The sequence below is a fragment of the Metopolophium dirhodum genome, chromosome 1 (genome assembly GCF_019925205.1).
Source record: "Metopolophium dirhodum isolate CAU chromosome 1, ASM1992520v1, whole genome shotgun sequence".
NCBI lineage: Eukaryota > Metazoa > Arthropoda > Insecta > Hemiptera > Aphididae > Metopolophium > Metopolophium dirhodum.
In genome coordinates this window covers 62226750-62253760 of record NC_083560.1, presented here as the reverse complement: position 1 = coordinate 62253760, position 27011 = coordinate 62226750, and the positions used below count along the sequence as shown (strand labels likewise).

The 27011-nt window shown below is 31.2% G+C and overlaps 1 pseudogene; it reads left to right on the top strand.

Moving 5' to 3' along the window:
* Positions 1-1398: 1398 nt before the first annotated feature.
* On the top strand, positions 1399-4821 carry LOC132940662 (endothelial zinc finger protein induced by tumor necrosis factor alpha-like; annotated as a pseudogene).
* The last annotated feature ends 22190 nt before the right edge of the window (positions 4822-27011 follow it).

Here is a 27011-nt window from a genome sequence, read left to right as displayed (position 1 = left end):
ACTCTATTGTAAATTAACAACAAATACTTTCTTGTAACCATTATATTTATCTTTCACTTGAGTAAAATCCATAAATATATTTCTTATATTTGAACCATTATGTTCTCATCTCACATTTCCACTGAACCATAAATTTACAACCATATTTTGTGAATAGGTATTGTTTAATTATTACAACTTATCAAATATATTTATTTTAATATAATAATATCCATCAATAATTATTATTCTTCACAATTAAAAAGAAATTATAAATTTTTATTTATTTGTGGACAATTCCAAATATTATTTTGTATTTTATTTTTAATCTTCCTAGTGTAGGTGCAGATACAGTATTCAAACATTTCATACATTTTAAAATATAAATTAACTTATCACTGTACAATGTTATATCTATAATATATAAACAAAAAATAGAAACTCAATTAGAAAACTTACTTTTAAATGTATTCGATAGCAAGTGATTTGTGTTACAGAGCAAGTACAATTTAAATCAACAAAAACAACAGATTTGACACAGAAATACATTGGATACCAACAAAAATAATCCACCAAACTACATGTAAAAATACGCTAACTATAAAAAAATACGGCTCTAAAAGTTGTGATATCATATTATAGCTAAGTCTTTGAACTATAGACATCATTTATGTTAAAATAGTCTGTTAAATAATTGAACTTAACTTTGTGACATAAGTTGAAAATTTAAAAATACTATAGCATACTATGATTATTGATTACATAATATCATAGTCTACTATCTACTATCATTGAAATCGGTGTGTATTACTTATCAAGTATTTTAAAGTAGCCCAGCTAAGAATAATTATTTAGCAGACTACTTCAACATAAATGATAACTTTAGTTCAAAGACTTAGCTGTAAAATTATGTTACAACTTTAAGAGCAGTTTTTATGTAGGTAATTGGCGTTTTTTTACACGGAGATTGGGGGAGCGTTTTTTACGGATACATAATATACCTGGCTAGTTTTCGCGTGTGTTTGGCCTATGTATAAATTTTAAGGCGCTAGGTTCTTTTTATAGTAATATTAGAGCGACCCTGCCCTGCCAGGTCGTTAGATAGACATGATACTATTATTCAAATATTTTATATTATAATAAGTAATTATTATTATTCTTGACTAGAGCCATAAAATGTAACAAAAAATCTAAGTCTTAAAGTAATTGCTTGAATTATAATAGGTATCTATAATTTATAAATTGTGCATACATAAAAACAAACAATTAATGCATTAATTTTCGAAATATGTATTTTAATAATTTTTGAGATATTTATAGACATAATGGTATATTAACAAAATAATTGTATGACAAACAGTTGCATGTTAAATCAATTATTTACTAATAGAACCAGACTGACGAAACTCAAGCTGAAAAATGGAGAAGAATCACCCGTGTGATGTCTGTGACATGTCGTTCAGTCGAAATAGCAATTTGACAACACATCGACGCACACACACCAGAGAAAAATTGTTCACATGCGATGTATACGACAAGTAGTTCAGAGTTCTCCATAAGTACTGGTTTGACGGTACATAAGTGAATGCACACCGGAGAAAAACCATTCGCATGCGATGTATGTGACAAGTCGTTTTCTGTAAGCAGCAAGTTGACGGTACACAAGTGAATGCACACTGGCGAAAAACCATACGCATGCGATGTATGTGACATGTCGTTCAGTCAAAGTATCAGGTATAAATGCAGTTTAGTTCCCACGGGTTTTTTTTTATCCCCCCCTCCTCAAAACAAATTTATGTTTTAAAGCAGCGGTTCTCAACCTGTGGTACGTGGAGAGCTCATAGGTGGTACGCGAAGAAAATCTTCCTCTATAAAAAAATTGGTACGAATTATTATTAACATTAAATATTGTTTGGTTTTGTAAAACTATGCATTGCATGATTCACCGGCAAGCATTAGCATCTAAAAACATGCCTAAGTGCTTAAAATTAGTTCTTGATAGTGCTGTAAAAATCGTAAATCTAATCAAAGCCAGACCTCTCAATTCAAGACTATTCACAGTATTATGTAATGAAATGAGCAGTACTCATAAATTCCTTCTTCTCCACACAGAGGTAAGGTGGCTTTCACGAGGAAAAGTCCTCACCAGGCTATTTGAGTTAATGTCAGAAATTTTATTACTTCTGACTGATATTGATGAAGAAAAGTCCAAATTGTTTTGTGATGAGGAATGGCTGTCAAGACTAGATTACATGGCAGACATATTTGATCGTTTAAATATTTTAAATTTAAGTCTGCAAGGATCAAACACAAACGTGTTTTATGCTAGTGATAAAGTTAATGCATTTGTGAAAAAGTTGGTTTTATTTATTTCTCAAGTATCTAAGAATGATCTTTCAGCATTCGAGACACTAAACACATTTTAGAAAAATAACAAAATTCAGTCAAATAAAATTTTTATGAGCGTTTGAAATTTAAATTTTTACAACATTGGATATTCACTCGATTTCTCATGTAGCGATTTCCTTATTTTGTTGTAATTCAAAAACGAACGAATTTAGATACTTGACAATTTCACTGAATGTTTATATTAGCATTTTCAATACACCACACAATTTTGAAAATATTTTGAATCTTTTTGAGCTGTTTACGGACATTTTCAGTTTTCAATTTTTTTATTTTTTTTTTCAATAAATATCAATAAAGTTTTATCTGTTGGGCCGAAAAGTGTAAAAAATTAATACAAGGCTCCTGATATATTAATACAATATCAGTTGAAAAATATTAAAAATACATAGGCACAATTTTTTTTTATAAGTATTTAAAGATCGAATTTTGACTACATTTATCAAATTTATAATTTAATAATTATTTTGTAGTTAAAAATTTATAAAATGTTCAACTTTTATAGCTAAAGATTGTAAATTGAACGCAAGGCTTTTAGGCTCCACGTAAATAGGTTATATATAAATTACTTTATTCACAATAATATCATCAAATATACTTGGTAATATCATAGGCTGACTGACGGTCTTCGCTCAGAATCGTTTTTCTCATACAATGATATTATATCATTGAATTCAAATTTAACACCATCCATTACAGTAATCCACTTGTAACCTACTGTACAGTAGAGCGACATCCACTTACCCACCTTTTTTATTTTATTTTATTTTTAATGTGATAACTGACACTGTTTTTCACTAACTAATTTGTTTATATTTGGTTGGATCTGCGACGAGGCAATTCTGAGTGAACTTTCCAAGTGACTGTCAGTTAACCGAGCTCTATTTTTCGATTTGACAATTTTCATTCGTGAAAAAATATGTTCACAAGTGTAAGTACTGCCAAAAAGAGACATCATTCTTAATGCGTTGTTTCAAAGATTAGGATATGTCTCTGTGTTAATATATTTCGGATAAAAAATTGAAAGTTCAACATTATTGTACTTTTCTTTTAATACTTTATTGTTTTGTAAATCAATGATCTCCATTTGCATGTTTTCTGGGACATCTTCAACTGGTAATGAAAATGGAATTGAAAACAAATTAAAATATGTAACATTAACATTATATTATCTCATTTTGTAATTCCTAATGAAATAAAATTCTATACATACAATATATAACATAAACGTTTACATTATTAATAAGCAAAAAAAAAAAAAAAATGGTCAGATGGTACGTAAAAATTTTCAAATTTTGTAAGTGGTACGCGACTATGAAAAGGTTGAGAACCGCTGTTTTAAAGCACTGAATACAAATGTCTAATTCAAAAATTCTCGCAAATTATTATTTTGGAAGTTTTATCTTTCCAAAATGTACGATTTTACGTATTTAGGTACGAATGCACTTTGCTTTCCTACGTTTTCGTATTGGATTGTCGCCTCTTATTAATTATGTTATTTTATCTTGTTATAATATTATCTAAAGTAGTTTTGATGAAAAATTTTGATTTATATATCTGCATAGCAAGTTGTGGGATATTTTACAATGCCGATACACACGCGTAGTCACTGCCGAGGGATATTGTAATATCAAGCTGTAATATTGTGTACATTTTGGTTTTGGTTCACGAGTTTTTAAACAGCAAATACGATAATTAAAATCTATTTGCATATTTCCATCCATCATAATAAACAAAAATTTTTTAAAAAAATCAAAAAGTTTTTCCGATATTTTTATCAAGGATATATCACGTATTTTGAAAAATTTACCGTTTTATAGTTTTTTTGGTATAACTTTTGTAATAAAAAAATGCGAGATTTTTTGAATTAAATTTGTATTCAATGCATTAAAACACACATTTTGGGAAAAAAAATAATCGAAAAAATCGCGTGGGAACTAAACTGCATTTGTTCCGTCATTCTTAGTAAGTACAAATTTGACAGCACATCGACGCACGCACACTGGTGAAAAACCATACGCATGCGATGTTTGTGACAAGTCGTTCTCTGTAAGCAGCAAGTTGACGGTACACAAGCAAATGCACACTGGACAAAAACCGTACGCATGTGACGTATGTGACAAGTCATTCTCTGCAAGTGGCAGTTTAAAGAAACACCAACGCACACACACTGGTGAAAAACCATACGCATGCGATGTATGCGACATTTTGTTCAGTCAAAGTATCAATTTAACGAAACATCAACACACACACACTGGCGAAAAACCATACGCATGCGATGTTTGCGAGAAGTCAGTCTCAGTAAGTACAAATTTGACAACACATCGACACACGCACACTGGAGAAACACTGTACGCATACGATATATGTGAAAAGTCGTTCTCTGTAAGCAGCAATTTAACGGCACACAAGCGGAGGCACATAATGGTGCACTGATCGGATTGATCAGTGGACTAATATAGCTAGTTGACCAAGGGCCATATTGAAATATGATAAATTATATTAACATTTCATTATGGTCTGTATTATAATTTTGTATGTAAATATTATATTTGGAAAGTTAAAATTGGGAGCCTATTATACCGGAGGATGTACCTAATATGAATGAATCAATGTTCATCGAACTGTTGTATTAAAAATAATCATTTGAGGCGTTACATCAATGCAGTATATTGACAATCGGTACCTAGTATTTTTAAATCAATTTGTTCCCGTTTTAGTATTTGTATGAACTATTAACAGATAATGTGTGATGAATTAAAACAGATTTTAATTCCTGTGATTATTGATTTAAATATATTTTTTTTATTATTATTGATTAAACGTGGCACTGACCATTATAAACGCAACTCAAAACTAAATCAAAATTACACACACACAGACGGTACATTTTTTCATATACTACACGGTTGAATGTAATATCTTAGCGTGCGTGCTTGGTGGTTGCAATCGATTAAATTCCGGCGATTATTATTATTACTTTAAATGTGTAAGTAAATTGTACGTCAATCAGTCCGTTTCCAATCTGTTTCATTCGTACTGGTATAAATATGTTTTAAATACATTGATTATTATAATATTATAATATATACGCATAATGTATATATCATAATGGGATAAAAATAATGTGGACAAATACAAAAAATGTTCAGTGAACTAATATATTTACTACATATTATTTATAGTTATTTACGAGCCACGGTAGTCACTATTGGATTGATTCATCATGCACAGTGATCGTATTCCGTAAATGTTACGTGCAGAACTTTTTTTCGGTTACAAAAACAGAACACTAGAAGTCATGGTATTGTGTGTGTCACTGGCAGTATACCTACGCCAAGCATTAGATAATTTTGTCATAGAGAATATTTTAATTGTATAATAATCAAATTATAACGACCTATATTGTACGTCACCCTGTGTTGATAATTTCGTGTTAGGTTGTGGCCGGGGTGGATGGAATTCACATGAAAAACAAAATAGAAATAGTTATTATAAATTTACAAAAACAGGTTGTGACTATTGATTATCTCAGACAATAATTTGATGCAAATTACGAATCCAATATTATAACACTCAACTCTATAAGATTAATCGCGTAAAAGCAATCGCATTTCAAAATTGGTAGCATTTATCACTAAGTTCAAAACAAATGCCTTCGAATATTTAAGTTATACGATATAAAACTTCTATTCTCTTTTCGTTTACGTCGAGAAAATAAAAACGCTTTCGCGCTATTTATCTGTACGGGATGGAGAGATAAATAAAGCGTATTAGATCACTCAGTGACAGGTGGGAAAGTTATAGTTGTAACTGAATTAAAAAAAAAACCTTAAGATCGAAATTTACTCATTTAATCGCACTGTCCACCAATATATAAAATGTGTCTGCACCTTAGAGATTAAAACTTTCAACTGTTTACGTATCGCATTATATTCACCTGTCGGCCAGCTACTTTATACGTTAATACTATATATATATATATATATTAATTATAAGAATTAAATTAATTTCCCATGTATAGCTGATAATGTAATTACAATACATTTTTTTATAGGCTACCAGAACCTTTTCATCTGTATCGATCAGTGATGAATTCAACCGGGCATATTTATGGGTGAAATTGTCATTAACTTAACGAAGATTCCAAATGTGTCATCAAAATTTCTTATCGAAATACCTAATCATACCTTAATGATGCTATTTTCGACCTCCCTTGCCCTATGGAAATGCTGTAGTGCTCCACAGCAGCCCCTTAATTAAAATGTACCATAAATCTTCTTTTCCGCCGCACCAGTTTTCTTCCTCCTGCGGATATTGCAGAGGACGGCCATTATTTTATTTATTTTTATTTTTTTATTTCTCCTCCTTTATCTTATGTACTACGGCTCTCAAGTTTCTATACGTAGTCTTCCATATCACCATCCATTATAATATTATTATCTTATTCATATTTTAATTTTAATTATTTGTTTTTTTTTTTTTACTATATTTTGAATTATATAATATAATATTATAATTATTAATTACAGTCACACTGTTCATTTTTCCTTCGCTTTTACGCTAATCATAAAATATGTACCACACACACAATGATTATCGCTGAATTATAACAATAATATACTACACTATACCTTAAATTAGTGTTTATACATGTCTTCCGGTTTGACGAATATTTTGATATATTAGTTCAAATATTTTTTTTTACGAGGTCACATTAATATCAACTAAGTACAATACCTATTTTTAATAATAATATGTTTTTATACGTATCACGGAAAATAATAGTTTTGGAGTTTTCTGGTAATTTTAACTAGCTAAAACAATAATAATAAAATGCAAAATTTTAGTATGTAATCAACAGTTAATTTATTTTTTATTTGATATTTTTTAATCTAATACCTATTTTTTAAAACTTTTTTATTTAATGATTGTATTATAAACTATCATAATATTATATTGTTTTAATTATACATTTCATTATGTTATGATGGTTTAAGAAATTCGTATATTGTAAACATTAATTATGTCATTTTGAAACAATTTAAGCATTATATAGACTAATTAAAAATGTGAAATTCACTGTTAAATAAATGTTGCTTGGTTTAAAAATTATTTTATAAAAGTATAATAACAGTTTCTTCTATCACATTATTTTGTATCCGAAGTTTCTTCACTAGCCAAGTTATTGAAAAACTATCAGAGTTTAACAGCACATAAATTATACTTCACTGAAAACTTGTCCAAACTCTAATCAGGTCTGTTGTTATTTTAAAGGAGGAAATCTTTTTCGTAATTTGTTGGCCATCGACATTATTATGGTAAAAATTATGGATGTGTTTAATTATATTTTCCAGAATATTTATGCATCTACGACTTGATACCAACTACTGGTGGTTGTGTAATGGTAGTTGCATTTTTAAGTCCACGATAATGTGTAGTAGATATTGTAAGTTCTGCAACGACTATTTTTCTAAACAGCACATACGTATTAATGAATTTGACGGTTGATGTTTGTAGTTGCGGTATTCGTTAGTAAACAACTACTGTAGCAGAGTGTCAGAGGTTAATTTTATTAAAAACTATAATATAAATATTATATTATGTATACAAATTCCCGGCAGGGCAAATAGACGAAAAAAAACAACAGCGTTGAAAGTTTTTTTGTGTGCACAAATTTCGTCCTTTTGAAAAAGTCAAATTATAATGCATGCCTTCACCCTTACAAGTAGTTTTAACTGTCTTTCAGCCGTTGTGTGGTTTATATTATATTATTATAATAATATAATATAATAACTTGTGGGGGAAGGAGTGGCGGTGGCGTTTGTTAAAACACGATGGTCGACCTCTACGATTCTGCGAAATTCATTTCCGCGCAAAACTTTGATCCAAAAACCAGGAAATTACGCATATTGCCCCGAGAGTGAACGAAGAGGGTGTGGTTGGTGGGGGGGGGATGAAGGAAAGATACAGAGTGAGAGTGAGAGAGAGACCTTGAGTTGACCACCACCGCGTGCGGATAACATTTCCATTCGGCGTGGTTTGAGCAGAGAACTCGTATGTGCGCGTGTCGGCCAATCTAATCTGCGATTCATCACGGCGACGGACGACGGATGTTTCGGAGGAGTTTATACAAGTCATTAATTTTACCGTTCGCACCCGCCGACAAAACTGGATGACAAAATTAAAAACTAGCGAGATAAGACATATTATTATATCCCCGACTATAGTTAGCGTGTGCAATATACCAGCAATTGCCTAAGGTCCACGCAGTATACAATATTTTGGTTTCATCTGAATTGGTCCTAAATACTTATATTATTGTTATCGATTAAACTAAAACATTGGGTTTCCAACAATCAAGCATCTATGCTATAATTTTATATAACACAATTAAATTATTTATAGGTATGACACTTTAAAAAATTATGATCAAAAAATCTTTTCGTTAGGTCTCTGAATTAAAGTATTAAATCTGATTCGTACAAATATTTCGTCATTTTCGTCGCAGATCTGACTTGAGAGCAGTAACAGTTCTTTATCAGTTTCGTTTATTAAATATTGTACAGCATCAACAAATCCATCTTGGCGTGTCACTAAACACTAATAATTAGTCTGCAAAGGGCAAAGGTTTGATTTTAGAATATTTTCGTTAATTAACGTATAGCTTAGCAAAACACTTCTATCACACATCACACCAGTGGTATATATAGGGAGGGGGTTGAGGGGTTGTAACCCTCCCCAAAAATTGTTAAATGATAACAACGTTATCATTAATAAAATATTATCTTTAGATAAAATTTGTCAAAAATTAATTATAACCCCTCCCGAAAATAAAATTCTGGATACGCCAAGGCTATAACGTCTATTTTAAATACACATGGAAGAGAAACGAGAAGTACTTATTTATTGTGGCTGAATAGAAGACGTATTACCGAAATTATTACATAGGAGTATGATTGTAGTAACCTCAACAGTCTACTTGGATACATTTTGAAATATAGTTATAAGACGAGTAATGACCAATTTCATTTTTGTTTGAGTAAATAGGGTGTGCTTCCCTGAAAACGTTATTACCTATTTGATAATTTTCTTATACATTTGTTAATTTAATATCAATTTATAAATTATTATAAAGGCTTAAATTGTATTTCATTTAACGCTAAACATTATAGCACTAACAATAATAATGATAATAATAATAATAAATGCATTAATACAAAAGTATATAGTGTAGTTACCGACCACTGCCGATTAGAATAATAAATATATATTATTATTTATGTTTAATTGTTTTTATGACTCTTTTGAAAATATTTAAAGTGCATATTTCAAAACTTATGATTACACGCTTAAGATTTATACGTCACGTGCTCCAGAAATAGGTAATAAGTTTTTAAGCATTACAAAATAATTATAAGAACAATGTTTCTTAGTTGTTTGTATTAATTATTAATTTAATAAACTTTATTTGTAAACTTAATGTATCATCAACTTTATATCCAGTTAGTTTCAATAATTATTTTTTTAGTAGCTTCTAACTATTTTTTTTCCAGTTTACTCTTAAAGTCTCTACACAAAAGTTTGGACCTCGCATTAAAATAATCACAAGCTGAAATTTTAAGATTGTGTTATAATTGTATTGTTTTCCTTTACGTAGAGACACAAAAATAACGTTCCTGAATATATCATTAATATATTAAAATTGTTTTAAAAACTTTGAATAAACTTAAATGTTGACTTGATGTGGTCGTTATATTCAATATTAGTTGAAGTCAGTGTAGCTGTACTTGATTATTTTTTGAAATTTCAATTTTGTTCAAATATTTATTTGCTCCTTGTAATTTGCATATCCCCTTATTCAATTGATTTTGAATATGAAGAAAGTTGAGTTGTAACCTTCTTTAAGTTTTCATTACAATAATTTTTGAACGATCAACTTATAAATTCCACGAATGTTTAATAATTACTTACAGATTAAGATTAACCATTTTCATTTGACTTTGCATGATTTGCCTGAAGTTAAAAGATTCTACCTGAAATATGTCATTACAAATGTTGGGAATAAACATACAATTACTTACAAATTAACAGAAACTACTTATAATTTATACGGAGAAATTTAGTTGAATTGAGAGGCTAACTCATACACGTCGTGACATACTAAAATGTCTTATGCTAATCGTTGACAATTATTCGTCAATGCTCAATGCACGTTAAACAAAAACTATTGTTTATAACTAAAGTTTCAGTATAAGACTGTAAAAATATTATTTTATTTGTTTCGTGCACTGGTTTATTCTTTTATGCACTTTTAATAATATGGAGATAATGGAATTAAAACGGGACCATGTCCTAAGAACAGGGAAAAAGCCTCCCATTTGAAGTTTGTCCGTGAGGTGACAATCACGTTTTAAGGAGTTTGTATAAATAATATGAAATGCCAATGGAAAACAGAAAAAAATATATAAATTATGTATTATTATTATTTGTAATGCATTTAAATACATCATCTGAAAATTGTATTAAATCCTACAATGAATAAAATTATGTTTTAAACACTATACATAAAAAATTCATTTTTTTTAATTGCAAATAAAAAAAAATCCAGAGTATTATAACTCAAAGGGTGAATTTAAAAATATATACCGCCGACTGAACTACGATTTTTATTATCTGACCACAGTATATTATTATAATCATTCATACTTTGATCTTTGGGGTGCATCATATACAATATACATTATGTAGAATATAATAGTAGTGTAAAATATTAAATAATGCTACCTAGGTTCAAAGCCACGTGCAATATAAAAAAACCAAAATAACTAAAACAAAGTGAAAAAAAAATATAACTCCCTTAAATTGGTATTTAAGACGTGAGTTATTTTCATAATTCTTAACATCCATTAATACTTGATAAAATTGAATAATTATTTATATTATAACATTTTAAATACATGTAGGCAGGGGAAAATTCAAAATGTATCATTCGACGGGCACTATAATAAACATATTATACTGCCCGTCGAAAAGCCATAGTAAACACGAATTAGCTCGTTATAAATGTCAAAAAAAAAAAAAAAATAACAGAGCCATTTAAGTACTTACCGATTGAAAATCACAAGAAATAGGGAGCGAAGTTTTATAGTCTCTCTCCACTTTGAAAAAAATTTAAATGCTACTCGTAATACGCTTCGCTCAACTCGGCGCATGACACTCGATAGGGTGTGGTTGTGTATAGTTAGTGTTATATTATTATTACGTCCATCGATAACGATAACAATAACAAATCATAATTTCGTTCGTTAACCGTAACATTTAAAAATAACTTTCGAGTAAAGTTTTTCGACTAACCATAATTTCGCTTAATATAGATGACTGTTTTTTTTTTTTTAATTAGTCGTTATACGCTTTTTAAAATATTATTACCGTTCGCATAGTAATCTATTATAGTATATAAAAATCTCGTGTCACAGTGTTTGTGGTCGCACTCCTCCGAAACGGATCAAATGATTTTAATAAAATTTTGTTTTGTATAATTGGTAGGTATGAAAATAGGTCGTCAAGTATTTTTCTCCCTCCAACCTGGAGAGGTACTCAAACGGGGCTTTTGAGATTTACGGTGAACATTTTTCTTTATAAATGGTTGCTATTGGAGAAACAGTAGTATAAATTAGTATTTATTGTTTGGTTGCCATTGGTTAATCAGTCAGATCAGGTGCAAGCATGCATCAAATAAAATGTTTGCACATTAACTACTTGACATGTTGTCACACATTTTCCGTGATCCGGCGTAGTCACATTGACTAACAGGGAGGCTGATTTGCACCCAAAAGGAGTTGAACGAACACATTTTTTTTTAAAGTTGTAATTTTTATATGCAACGAAGTGCACGGAATCAGCTAGTATTACAGTAATATCATAAATCACGAGGTCTGTATGAAAATAATGTGTTCTTATAGATACGCATAAAACTGTTTTTAATGAAACAGCATTCACTATATCTACCTATACATTTTTTTTTACTTTACTAATCGACTGCATCCACTAAAATACAATACAAACAAAACGTTACTGTCGAACCAACACAATACGTGTATATTATGGATCTCTTCGTACTATAGGGATCTATGATTGCGGTGAACATTTGTAAGGGGCTCTATATATATTGTGTATAATATGTATCGCGTGGTCGTGGACGGTCGCGGTCGTCGTACTTGACTTGACTATACGTTCCGGGGACCTAATTATACCGAAGCCGATAAATCAAACGAAGCGTCGTGCGTGTTCGTCTCATACCCCATTAAACGTAACAAACTTCTTTGAACGCTTTCCAATTAATCAGTCCGGCCGACTTTGTGGGCTCTATTATGTGCGGGAGCGTCGACGACCAGCGCTCAAATCGTGCACAGTAGTATACGAAATATGTATATTATAATAATATAATGTGCATTATGAGTACCTATATATACGTAAGTTTCGTTTGGCATGGAAATATACAATAAAATTATATTATTTCTGATATAATATTTTTCCCATACTCCAATATTGGCAGTCTGTGGCTGATCTGGAAAAAACACAGCGCAGCAAAAAATTACCATACCATTAAAAAAAACTATACTACTTAATGATTCCACACACTCTCCGTGGATTTTTATGTTTTTTTTTTTTTAAATAATTCAATTAAATAAGTATATAATATTCTGAATTCAACAATATCTTATTACTTATTATTTTTTATTTTTGCAACAATATAGAATTTTTGATCATAGTGCATTCTTCTCGCATATTGAATAAATATATATATATTTTTAATAAATCAGCATTAAAAGTTTAAACAAATGGACCACAATTCAAGCGGGATAATAATATAATCAACCATGTTTATTTAATATTTGATAAATTACAATATAATATTGCTGTAATCCACATTATGCTGTGTAACAAAAAGTGTATGTCAATACGAAGTTTGTGATTGGGGCATTTTTTCTGTAAGCAGCACAAAATATTAATATTATAGTTTATTATATATCTACACGTCTATGAACAAAGTACATAGGTATAAATGTTACACACTGTGTATACTTTAATAATTAAGGTTACACCCATTTTTAAACTTGAATATTATACTTAATGCAAAATATAAAATTTTAGAACATTCGATGATTACCATTAACCGATGGTAGACACCATAGTTGTGTCATTTACTAGGGAGTTTACCAATTGCGCTTAAAATTATCTTTTCATATACCAATTGCGCTCTAAACATTTTAGGGTTGATATACCAATTGCGCTCTAAAATGTTTAGGGTCGATAGACCAATTGCGCTTATACATTTTACACTACCTAAGGAAAACTTATTAGTCAGTTATAATTATATAATAAATGCTCGACCGGAGTTATACGATTTTTACGGGGGGTTGAGATCAAGTATTTGGTGACTGAAATATAATTTATACCGACTGTAAAAATGTCGACCAGTAATTTCTTAAAACAAACTATGTGAAGTTTCTTATTTTTGGTTTTTCTGTATAATAGGTTATAATATTTCTGTTAATTGTATTACCTTAGCACTACTTACCGCACATGAATTAAGGGCAGCACTTAACTCATGACCTATAAGTCACGTGTTGACCCTAAGGCCTAAACTAAAATAAAATAATAGGTGGTTAAATCATAAAGTAATAAGATTTTGAGTTTAAGGTAATCATGATGTTGTATTTCACATGCGCAATTAGTATATTGACCGTAAAATATAAATAGCGCAATTGGTGTACTAACCGTAAAATATAAGAGGCGCAATTGGTAGACTAACCCTAAAATACAAATTTTGTTTTAGGCGCAATTGGTCCATGCCCATTTACTACTGTGGTTGGAAATAGGAACGATTAAAGAATTTATAACTAGTAGGTATAGCATGATATTTTTTTAGAATATTTAAGTTGATTATAGACCAAAATGCTTATAAATACTGTTAACACACTGTAAAACTCCGATTAATGTGATATAAGTCAATTTTTTCCACATTACAAAATTATCATCTTGCATTTTTTTCACCGTAATATAGGATCTCATTTTCAGATACTCAAGATATGTGTCACCTCAGTATGCTTATTTTATTGTCGGTTCTTGTTTGTGACATAACGATGTGTTGATGAGATGACGGATTATCATAACGCACTGTGCAGCAAAATAATTGAAAACAATATATGCAAAATGCGAAGTACAGATTAAAATGTGTATTATCTTTACTCTATGGAATACATTGCAGACCAAAGCAGTGCCTACCTAAAACCCATACTCAATGATACGTGAGTACAAAGGCGACGACTTTACACATTTAAACCATGTTCGTTTAAGCAGTAGGTAGCTATATGTATATCTTATAATATCCACATAAATCGCCTTGAGTGTTTGCACAATATCTGTTTGAACGTGTTAGGTTACAATAACGGACGCTTCAATGTATAAAACTCATTATTTATAAACACAGTGTACCCAAACCAACCGGGTGATCGACAAAAGATAACGTAGGTAATATTATATATTCACGTTAAACGTGATTATGTTTCTTTGAAGTTTTTTTTTTTTAATTATTAACCTAGTCAAAGAAATGAAACCGTGGCAACTCCATTAGTATCTCGATTTATTATTGAATATGTATTTCACATTCAGTAAATTGACAAGCTAATCGGAGTACAGACGAAGTTTTTTAATGTTTTTCTTCTTGTTCTGCGTTTAAAGAATAAGCACTGTGTCTGTATTAACGCATAAAATTGGATCTATTGTGCTATATACTTTACAGGTGTCGATTGCAGAGCTCGCAGTCGACATTTGCTAAAGATAAACTTTGGGAGAATTAGAGTTCATCGAGTGGTATGAACAATTTGGTAAGAAATAATTTACGTATAGAATAAATATTCCACAGCTAAACCAAATTCAGGTTAACAAAAATACATCCATTTCCAATATCGTATATAAATAAAAAAAATAAATATAATATTCAATATTATAAAAGCACTTTATATTGTTGTATTCGTCGTTGATGTACCAAACTTACACATTTTAAAATTCTAACACCGTCATTAAACCAGGCATTACAGTTAATTTAAGTTTTATATTATATAACCTATATTATAACGTAGGGAATAATAATAAAAATAATATAATTTATTGTGTCCTAATTTTAATATTCTAATTATATACCCGCTTTTCATTGCACGTGTGACGTGCAATATATTTTATGGTAGAAATGAAAAAAACAATTCCAGACAACAATGCAATCATTTAGAGTTGAAGATGGCATTTTTATACTAAAAATGCTCAAATATGATAATTAACATCCGAAGAAAACAAAAAAACAGTATACGCTGTAGGTACGTGAGTGTTCTCAATTAAGCATTTTAATTAAATGATTTATTTAAACACATATCACGCGAGTAACAATGTACACCATGCATTTTATAAAATCAAGTATTATTGGCCAATTAAACGATGATTGTGGTAAAATTGTTTATTAAATTAAATAACCACTCTCGATACCAGGAAAAAAAAAATAACCAAAACCAAAAGTTGAATCCATTATACTTAGCCGTTTCTCAAATGTGTTATCAATCAGCCCATACACGATTAATATTAGATATTGACAATATCATTGACCGTGTATTGGTTATAATGAAGGTGCTTCAATAATATTTTGACTGTTTTTTATTGATATCAATAATATTGTATGGGCCGCTTTATAACTTCAGTTGAGTAGACATAAAACGAGTTTAAACAGAGGTTATCGTGGTAAAATTACAGGTATAAAATTTTTAATAGATACTGGATCTGACGTCTCTATTATTCCTTACAGTAACAAAGCCAACAGATAATCAGTAGGCAATTTAAAATTGTATGCTGCCAACAGTGCAGTTATTGATACGTTTGGGCAACGAACCATAACTTTTAATGTAAATTTGAGACCGGGACATTAGTTTTATCTAACACTGCTGGAGCAATTATAGGAGCTTACTTTCTATGCGAATTAAATTTGTTGGTACAACAATATAACATAATGGTAAGTTAGTTGATAACATTACACACTTATCTGTATCAGAAATTGTATCGTATACTAATGTTTATTCTATTAAGACTTATAATAGTAACCACATGTATGCAGACAAATTGCTAGAATTCCCACAAGTAACAGCAACTCAAGAATGCACGTCCACGATTCAACATAATACTTATTATATAATCATAACACAAAGTTCTCCAATACATGAACGTTCAAGAAGATTACTAGAGAAACTTATAATAGTAAAACAATAGTTTCAAAACATGGTTACATTAGGAATCTGCAGGCCTTCAAAAAGTCCATGGGCCTCACCACTTCAACTGGTAAAGAAGAATAACCAGGAATAGAGACCTTGTGATGGCTACCTAAAATTGAATGGCGTAACGGATGCAGACAAATACCCCAAACCACACATACATGATTTTGAATTTTTACTCAGCAATAAGACTGTATTTTCCACACTAGACCTTATCCCAGGCATATCACCAAATTCCTATGAATAAGATGACATCGATAAGACAGCTATAATCACATCATTTGGATTGTTTGAATATATGAGAATGGGATTCAGGTTAAAAAAAGCAGCATAAACATTTCAACGTTTCATAAATTAAATATTTAGTGACTTAGACTTCTGTTTCACTTATATCGATGCCATACTAATTGCATCAAACAATGAACTACAGCATCATGACCAACTTCGTACAGTGTTCAAGAATCTTCAACAATGTAATTTGAATATCAACTTACAAAAATGCTTTTTTTATAAACAAATTGTACGGTTCCTCAGCTAACGGAATAGCACCAACCAATAAAAAAGTTACAGGTATCCAACAATATAAAAACCAAAAACAGCCAAAGATCTCAGAAGGTTTTTGGGTTTCATTAATTATTATCGACGGTTTATACCAAAAGCAGCTGGGCACCAGGCAACCTTAAACGATTACATAAAACACACACAAAGAAATTGGACATCATCAAATGGAATGAAATTTCAGTAAAAGCATTCAACCAGTGTAAACTTGATCTGGAAAACACTTAAACGCAGTTAAACGCTCTTCATTGCTTACACATCTAGTAAACGATGCCACAATAGCAGTTTTAGTAGACACTTCCAACTTTGCTATGGGCGCTGTACTCAAACAACAAGAAATGGACAACAATGATAAGGACATTTGGAAACCGAGAGCTTAACTGAAACACAAAAATAATACAGTACGTATGATAAAGAATTGCTTGAAATGTACTCAGCGATAAAATATTTTCAGCATTGGATCGATCGACGAAATTTTACCATTTTTACTGACCATAAACCATTGATATATTATGCTTATCAACAACAATCTGATAGAGCATTGCCAAGACAAATTCGACTATTAAATTGTATTAGTCAATTTACCACAGACGTTCAACATGTGTCTGGTAAATACAATATACTCGCTGACTTCTTATCCAGAATAGAAGAAATTGGATTTCCAGATTCAATTGACGACTATGATAAATAACAACAGCAACAAAAACGGATGAATAACTCAAACACCTTTTAAAACCAAGTACAAGCTTACAATTAAAAATATTACAATAAGGTTCCAATAGAACTTGTGTATACTGTGACACTTCTACAAAGTTGATACGTCCATACGTACCAAATAACTTCAGATGTGCAATTTTTAAAATTATACATGAAATAACCTAGACAACGTGGAACAACCAAATTAATAACACAACGTTTCACTTGGCCTGGGATTATGAAAAATTGCGCACAGAGGACAAAGCAATGCATTCAATGCCAATGTGCTAAAATTACAAGACATACAACAAGTCCTCTGTAACATTTTAAGCTACCACACATCAGATTTCAACAAGTTCATATTGATTTAAATAGTCCATTACCACTGAGCAAAGGTAACTTATATATACGCTGATGATGTAGCACTTGTCGCCCAAGCCAGAACCTTCACAGAACTTGAGGAAACGCTAAACGATGATCATACAAAAATATTTTCGAAAGTGGCATTTAAAACTAAATCCAAGCAAGTCTGTAACAAAGGTTTTCCATCTTAACAACCGAGAAGCGAACAGAGAATTAAAGATACAAATTGATGGGGAAAATATTGTATCAGAAGAATGTCCCAAATACCTCGGTCTGAAATTTGATAGGACCCTAACATATAACCAACACCTGGAGGGAACGAAAAATAAACTAAAATCACGCAACAACATTATGGCTAAGTTAGCTAGCACCACCTGGGGCTGCCACAACAATGTACTCCGGACTACAGCACTAGCGTTGGTTTATAGCGTAGCCAAATACTGTGCACCCGTGTGGGCTGGAAGCGCTCATTGCGCTAAAATTGACGTACAACTAAACCATACCATGCGTATCATATCAGGTACAGTCAGGTCCACTCAGACAATATGGTTACCCACCCTTTCGAATATAGCCCCCCCAGACTTAAGGAGACTATCACACACCACAGAGATATTACATAAGCTAAAAAGCCTGCTACCAGTTTTGCCACTACAAATTGACATCCTCGAACATCCGCCATTACGCCTTAAGTCTAGAGCTCCCATATGGCATGCAGAAACTCAAAGCGAATCAGTTGAGTACCTATGGACGAGACGCTGGGAACAGTCAGAACCCCGTAATAAAGACCTGATCAAAGAACCATTTAAAAAAGTCCCTGGCTGGGATGGCACAAGGGCTACATGGACAACGCTTAATCGAATAAGAACGGAACAAGGAAGATGCAACTACCTACTTCACAAATGGGGAATGGTAGACTCTCCACTTTGCGAATGTGGAGAAACGCAGACAATCAAACATATGGTTGAGACGTGCCCCATTACAATGTTCAAAAAAGGATTAACAAAACTACACGAGGGTGGACCAACAGCTATAAAATGGTTTGAAGAACTAAATACTCGTCTGTGATTTTTATTGCTATTAGTATTGATGTTATTATAATTTATTATAATTTACTATACCTACTATAACCTACCATACTAACATTTTATATATTTTATTACTTGTTTTTAAATAGTTGACTAGTTATCTTAAGTATCATATTTATTTATTTGTTTTAATTTTACTAACTTTATCTATAACATTTCCCATGTTATCTAAAGTCGAATATGTCATATGCAAATAATAATAAAGGTAACTTATATTGTTTAACGTGCATTTACAGATACACTTCATGGCCTGAGGTATTTTCAATACCAGACATGAAGTCAAACACAGTTGCTAAGTTTTTTCAGCGGTGAGATTGCAAGATTTGGTGTGCCAGAGAAAATTATTACCGATCAAGGCCGTCAGTTTGAGAGTAATCTTTTTTTCTGCATTTACCAACATATTAGGAATTAATTGGTCACGTACCCACCTTATCACCTACAGACGCATGAAAAGTTGAAAGATTCCATCGAATGCTAAAGCAGTCTGTAAAAGCCCATCCTACGTCAGACTGGACGACAATACTACCTACTGTACTCTTCGGATTACGATGTGCATTAAAAGATACAAATGTTTCTCCGTATATCTGGTGTATGGCACATCACTCAGAATGCCAGGAGAATGTTTTGTTAATATAAATCACATAGCACCCAATATAGACACATTTGTTTTACAACTAAAACAAAATTTTGAGCAAATAAGACCGGTAAATTAGTTACACAAAAAGTGCACCGGACAGACAAAAAATATCAAGTCGGCATCAATGGGAATCATACGCAACATCCAAGTGTAGTGCTGATATCGATCAAAATATGCAATATCACACAGTTCAAGAAAATGTCATTCAAAACATGAAGTACACAATAATTTTAATGTTCCTTAATTGTCATATCATGACATTTTGTTATAATTAATGTTATTATTTATTTTATAGAATGTTTAAATTGTTATCTTATAAGGTTTTATATTTTATGTTTTATATTTTATTACATCTCATCTGTGACTCCGTCATTTGAGGGGGAGTAATATACTTATATGTACCTAGGGATTGTTGGTAATACTGCACTGGCAATAACAACTAACCAAACAAATAAAATATATAAAAATGTGTTCATGTTTATTATTAATAAATTTTCTCATTGAATTTGTTCTATAATTATTTCCATAAAAGTATTATACTTAATATTATTTTGACATTTCTATGATCCAGTACCTATAGAACTTAGAACTTGTAACGAGACAACAATAATTTCCATCGGTTATATGGCGCAATATAGTGTCTAATTACTGCGCAACCAGTTCAACACGCTCACGATTGTCCGCATGGCCCGCATGGCCCGCATTATCGTGTATTCACCAATCATAACTACTATACAAACGTAAAATATCCAATTATGATCCGATAAAAAAAAATTTTCTATTATTTTACATTAAAATCTATGGAAAAAATAAGGTAAAACAGGAATGTTTACGCAAAATCGGTTTTTGACAACATTAATTTTGGTTTGTAGTGTAACTCTAAAACAAATGCCGTAAATATATGCAATTTTCACTGAATGTTTATATTAGCATTTTTTTTACCCTATAACATATTCAAAATATTTTAACTTGTTTTTGTGTTGTTTACGGACATTTTCAGTTTCTAATTTGTTTAGTTTTTTTTCTATAAATGTCAATAAAACGAGTATACAAATAAATATGCTACTCAGTTGTAGGCATAGGCCTATAAACTAATGTACAGCGCATTCCACTCCGCCCTGCCATCAATTCTAGGGAATCATATCATGGAGAAAGAAAGCAGAGAAAACGAAGAGAGAAAGAACATAGAGTAAGTAAAATATGGAGGAAATACTTCACTTTCTTTTCTATTTGCTTTATGAATCATAAACATACAATATAAATAGCTAACAATATAATTGTCACCATAGACCCACAAGTCTGGTAACTGCAAATCAGTTATTATGTATAACACAATTATTTATTTGACAGTAGTCACACTGTAATTTAGGTACTACTTTGTTTCATTTCTCACTCACTCTACATCTTACCCCTGACTTCTCTATCTAAGCGCTGTCCATTAGTTTATAGGTCTATGGTTGTAGGTAGGTACCACGAATAAAAAGAAAAGTATTCTCAACGTATAATATAAAGTATAGTAGTATTGCGTCCCGACTTTGTGAATATTTCAAGAGTTATCCGCTAGGTTCATCATAAGTCCATCCGAGCCATTTCCACATATCATAACTGTATTTATATTATGATAAAAAAAACATAAATAGTAATATAATAAAATAATAATAACGAAGTCATATGTTAGTATATTTCACAGGTTAGTCTATTCAAAAAAAATTTTGGATTGATCCTCAAACTTTGCAACGACATTCTGAAGGACTTGTTAGTAGAAGAATGATTATATCGCAGAAGCTATTGATAAAATACTTAAGGAATTTAAAATTTGTAAAAAACTACTATCATAGTTACAGACAATGCTTCAAACTTTTTTGAAGCTTTCAGGTATTTATAAATTATTTTGTATTTATTATAACTATTAATAGTTGAGAGGACGCTATACCCACATGTGTCAAAACATGGCAAATTTGCGTTCAGCATAAACTGTGTAGTGTTGAACGTTTTAATATTATAGTAAATTGACCTTTTATAAAACTTAAAGGTAAAAATATAATTTAATATTACTTTTTTTTTATATTTTAATTTTAAAGCGAGTAATGACCATTTATAAACGCTTATAATTAAAATATAAAAAAACTGAAGCGATTATAAATAATTTCTTGCCTTTAAATTTGATGATAAACAAAGTGTATGCTGAACGTCAATTTGCTATGTTGTACTTTAGTAAGTCAGAAACAACACATGCGGGTGCAGTGTCTTCTTGATAGAAGAGTTCAATATTACCTAGGTAATTAATGATATTTAGAGTATATTTTATATCTTCATAATTAAAATGTTAAGTTGTTACTAATTAACTATAGTATTTATTGCATATTTACAATATTTTTATTTACATATTTGCATTATTCCAAATGTTACTATAATAAGGTATATATTAATAAAGATTATCTTTTTTAGAGTATTCAATAATGACAATGGTGATAGTATACTGGAAAATGCTGACTCTGATGAACTTTTTCTATTGTAAAAAGTGTCTTCAAACAGAAAAATATATTAAGATAATAAATAATAAACATTCAATTGTAAAAACCAATAAATTCGTTCCACTCAGAGTCTAAAATAATTATTTAAAATCTTTTTTAAAAATCTAAAATTTGGTTCTATATTTAAACGCATAATGGAGGGTTGAAAAACTACACTCACAGCTTCTGGAGCTGTACGATTTTGTAACTGGTGCACGCAAAATTGTACTAATACAAATTATTATTAAAAAATAATAATATAAGTTAGGTATAGGAATATTTGGAAATTGATGGCTTATTAAATATATTATACTAAAATTTATATTACCAAGCACACCTATTTTTTTTTATCTAAATCAAAATAGAATTTTTAATTTAATATTTTGAAAAATCAATTATCTTATTAAAAATATAGTTTGGATTTCTAGCGGTTTTTATCAGAGATATTGATTTTATTTAACCGTAGTATTTGCCACGTCAAGTCTGATTGTTCGTCTTGTATCCCCTTTGTCGATATCCGGCTTCATGCCACGTGTGAAGGGATGAGACCCCTCTAACCATCTATACTAACTAAACACGCAACATACCACTACCTGACTAGCGTTTAGTAAAACAACAAAAACTATAATAATATTCAGGTCTGTTCCGCCATCGTCTCACATCGGTTTGGAGGGATGGACGTCGTTAATGGTGGTGTTCACAGGATTTTTATTCATGTTAAAAAAGTATAGAATTGTAGTGTGACGAAAGAAATTAAAGACCGTCCAAGTGACGTGCGCTCGTGTTTATAGGATGTTATGCGACGTAAGCGATTCGTTATTAGATAAAATGTTTTCTAGGGGTTGGGTGACGATAACATAATAGTACAAAGATTTATGGCGATGGATGGGGCGTAACTTTTATTTTTAAAATTACTTTAATGTATTATGATTTATGAGTATTTAATAATTATTACTGGTATAATACTTAAGTAAATCTTCGTTTATTATAAATTAGAGTATTAGAGCTATTATAATATTGATTATCTCAACTAAGGCGTGTCTAAGTTTTTAAATAACAATATAACTATAATATTGTAATGACATTTTTAATTAAGTTATAATATTTTTTTCCTTTACCGAGCGTATGTCACACACCCATTTTTTAAGAGTTATGAGTTTATGACACAAGCAATATTTTAGGGATTTTTTGAGAAAATTAAACATTTTTATTTTGTAAATGTATTTAAATGCTAATTCAAAGTATGTAACTTAATAGTGACCACGTGTCCACATATCAGTAGGTTGTTGCGTTATTACTACAGTATATTATAGAACAATGATTTTGCTCGATAAAGAACCAATCTAGCTACAGCCACTTGTATAGTTGTATACACGATGATATGAAGAATATTTGCCATGTCGTAGTGTTAGAATTGTTTTATATAACTATTGGTGATATAATCAAAAGGTAAAAATGCTAAGTAGAGAAAATATTATCTTCTAAATCGTCGATCAACATGGTTTCTCAAAACATATTACTGAAGTCTGGGTGTTTTTTCTTACAAAATGGTTTTCACATAAAATTTTTTGATAATATGTGCAGTGTAGGAAGTATTGAAACAGTATTTTTAGTAGTAAACAATATAGGTTTTAGTTATTTAATGGGTTGAACTACGTTATAAGATAGCTCACCTCTAATAAACGGAACACGACATAAGTTAGTGGTGATGTGGCAAAGTTCTAGGGTGGACCGTTTTGCATAAATTAGGTATGGATTGATTTGTCAATTTATTTCTGAACTATTGAAACTGCCAGAAGCGATACACAAATGTTACATTTTACTATTTTAGAGAGTGATATTAGAATGAAATATAGTTTGAAGTCGCAATAGAATTGTGTAAGTTTTGTGCCCCTTCCCTTCCGCACAAATCTCATAAAAATGGTACTCCGACGATATATACGTTCTTACGAAATGTAATATATTATTTTTCATTATAGAAATGTACGCGATGAACGTCTCAATACTCTCTGCTCTTATCGTGTGTACAGTATACGTAGTTATATATTATAGTTTCCGGACGACCGCGGTGTCGTCGATATCGTATATTTTATAGGCGCACGCTGTATTGTTTGCAGACCATTAAACGCGAGGTTTTTTCAACCCCTTCCAACCATCTAATGCGAAAGAGATTATACTGTGCATTATTTTTTTTTCGGCCCCTTTTCTGCCGCGTCTCTTTCCACTCGTTATACGGCCCGTCGAGGAAGTCCCGGCTATAGTAACATTATAATCGCGCGGTCTCCATTCTTTATACGTTTCGGCCACGCGAAAATCGATCGTCACGAAATTTTCCGTTCCGCCTCCGCGGTCGCGAATCGCTTGGACCGCGAGATGTTCACGTGCCGTTGCGCCACGGCATGGAGAAGTGATGGTTTCTGTGATATCGAGACGCATTAAAATATGTAATGCAGGCAATGAAAAAATAAATTGTATTTACCTCACATTCATAAATTATCTACGATTATATTATAATATTATAGTGACATAGAGATTATATAATAATATCATTATGTCTTATTCCAAATAATATTGTCAACTACTGTACAGCTAGGTCAGCGGCACTCAGTTTCATAATGACGTTCTTTCTTTCGTTCGTCGCTTTCCACCCAAGAGAGCGAGTGTTCACAGATCTAATTTATAAAATATAAAACATGTAATTTTAAAGAAAACCAAAATAAACTAAAATTATTAAATTTTTTTACTATTGTTATGTGTTACAAAAAAAAAAAAACGTAGGTATACCTGCCTATCGCGTAACAAATATTTTGTTTTATAAAATCACTGTAGGTATAGCTGCACAGCATATTAGTTCGGATCATCACTTCAATATCCGTGCGGCGGGCTTTGGGTAAAAACAGTACCGATGCCAACCGCATCATCCCCTCCTCACCACCACCACCACCACCACCACCACCACCACCACCACCACCACCATCACCAATGACACTCACCTAAGTCTTCATCGTGATAATATCTATCAACGACCCTACACGCGATCGCACATATTATAATATCATGTACCTGTATAATATACCTGTATAACCAACTTGCACTTTGCCTAACCAGTCCCCTCACTATTCGTTTGGTGCGTATACGTATAATATAATATATAAATATACTATGGACGAACACTGCATGCTATGCGGCACTTCGTGTCGCGGTCGCTATTCGTTTTTATATATATATTTTTTTTCATCAACGAACGGGCGTGGCGTAGAACAGGCGTCACTTTCTCTAATTTTCGTTAGTTCGTTTTTTTTTTTTTTAAATTCTATTTTCGTTTTAACTTTTTATACACGAGCACGCACAGCACACGTGCTGCAGTCCGTACGCTATTATATTATTATTATAAAATATAATATTGTACGTGGGTACCGCCGCCTAGTGACTCGGGTTAGCGATTGTCTATGTAAGCGTTTATTTTGTTGGCACAACTTAGGCGCGGCGCGTCTGTTTCCGTACATAATATAATAATAATAATAATAATATATACCAACTACAGACTCGACGACGCCACCACCATTTGCGGTCACGCGATTTTTTTTTACTAGACATCACCGTGCCCGTGACGACGTCCCCGGCCGGTGCCATCTCGACATATAATCGCATCGTTTTATGTCACTGTGCAGTCATTCAAGCTCCTCCAATATTGTATGTTAGGTATACGTCTTTATAATAGCCAATACACATACAACTAACATAATCGGATAATATATTGTATATTTTATGAAATGTGTTTTTAAAACATAGTACCTATAGCAGGGGTCTTCAACCCGCGGCCCGAAATAAATTAAATGTAAATATAGCGTAGCTTTCGACATAGCGAAAATGAAGGGCTCGTAGCGCTAATTAAAAAAGAAATGAGTACTGCTCACTTCCCATGTATGTCAAAATACAATGTTACTTCAACAGAGAAATATGCAGAAGCAATTTCTGATGTAAAACACTAGTTCAAGTTGAGGTTCTCAGATTTCAAAGCTAATGTTACATATTTTAATTTGTTTTCAATTCCATTTTCATTACCAGTTGAAGATGTCCCAGAAAACATGCAAATGGAGATCATTGATTTACAAAACAATAAAGTATTAAAAGAAAAGTACAATAATGTTGAACTTTCAATTTTTTATTCGAAATATATTAACACAGAGACATATCCTAATCTTTGAAACAACGCATTAAGAATGATGTCTCTTTTTGGCAGTACTTACACTTGTGAACATATTTTTTCACGAATGAAAATTGTCAAATCGAAAAATAGAGCTCCGTTAACTTACAGTCACTTGGAAAGTTCACTTAGAATTGCCTCGTCGCAGATCCAACAAAATATAAACAAATTAGTTAGTGAAAAACAGTGTCAGTTATCACATTAAAAATAAAATAAAAAAGGTGGATAAGTGGATGTCGCTCTGCTGTA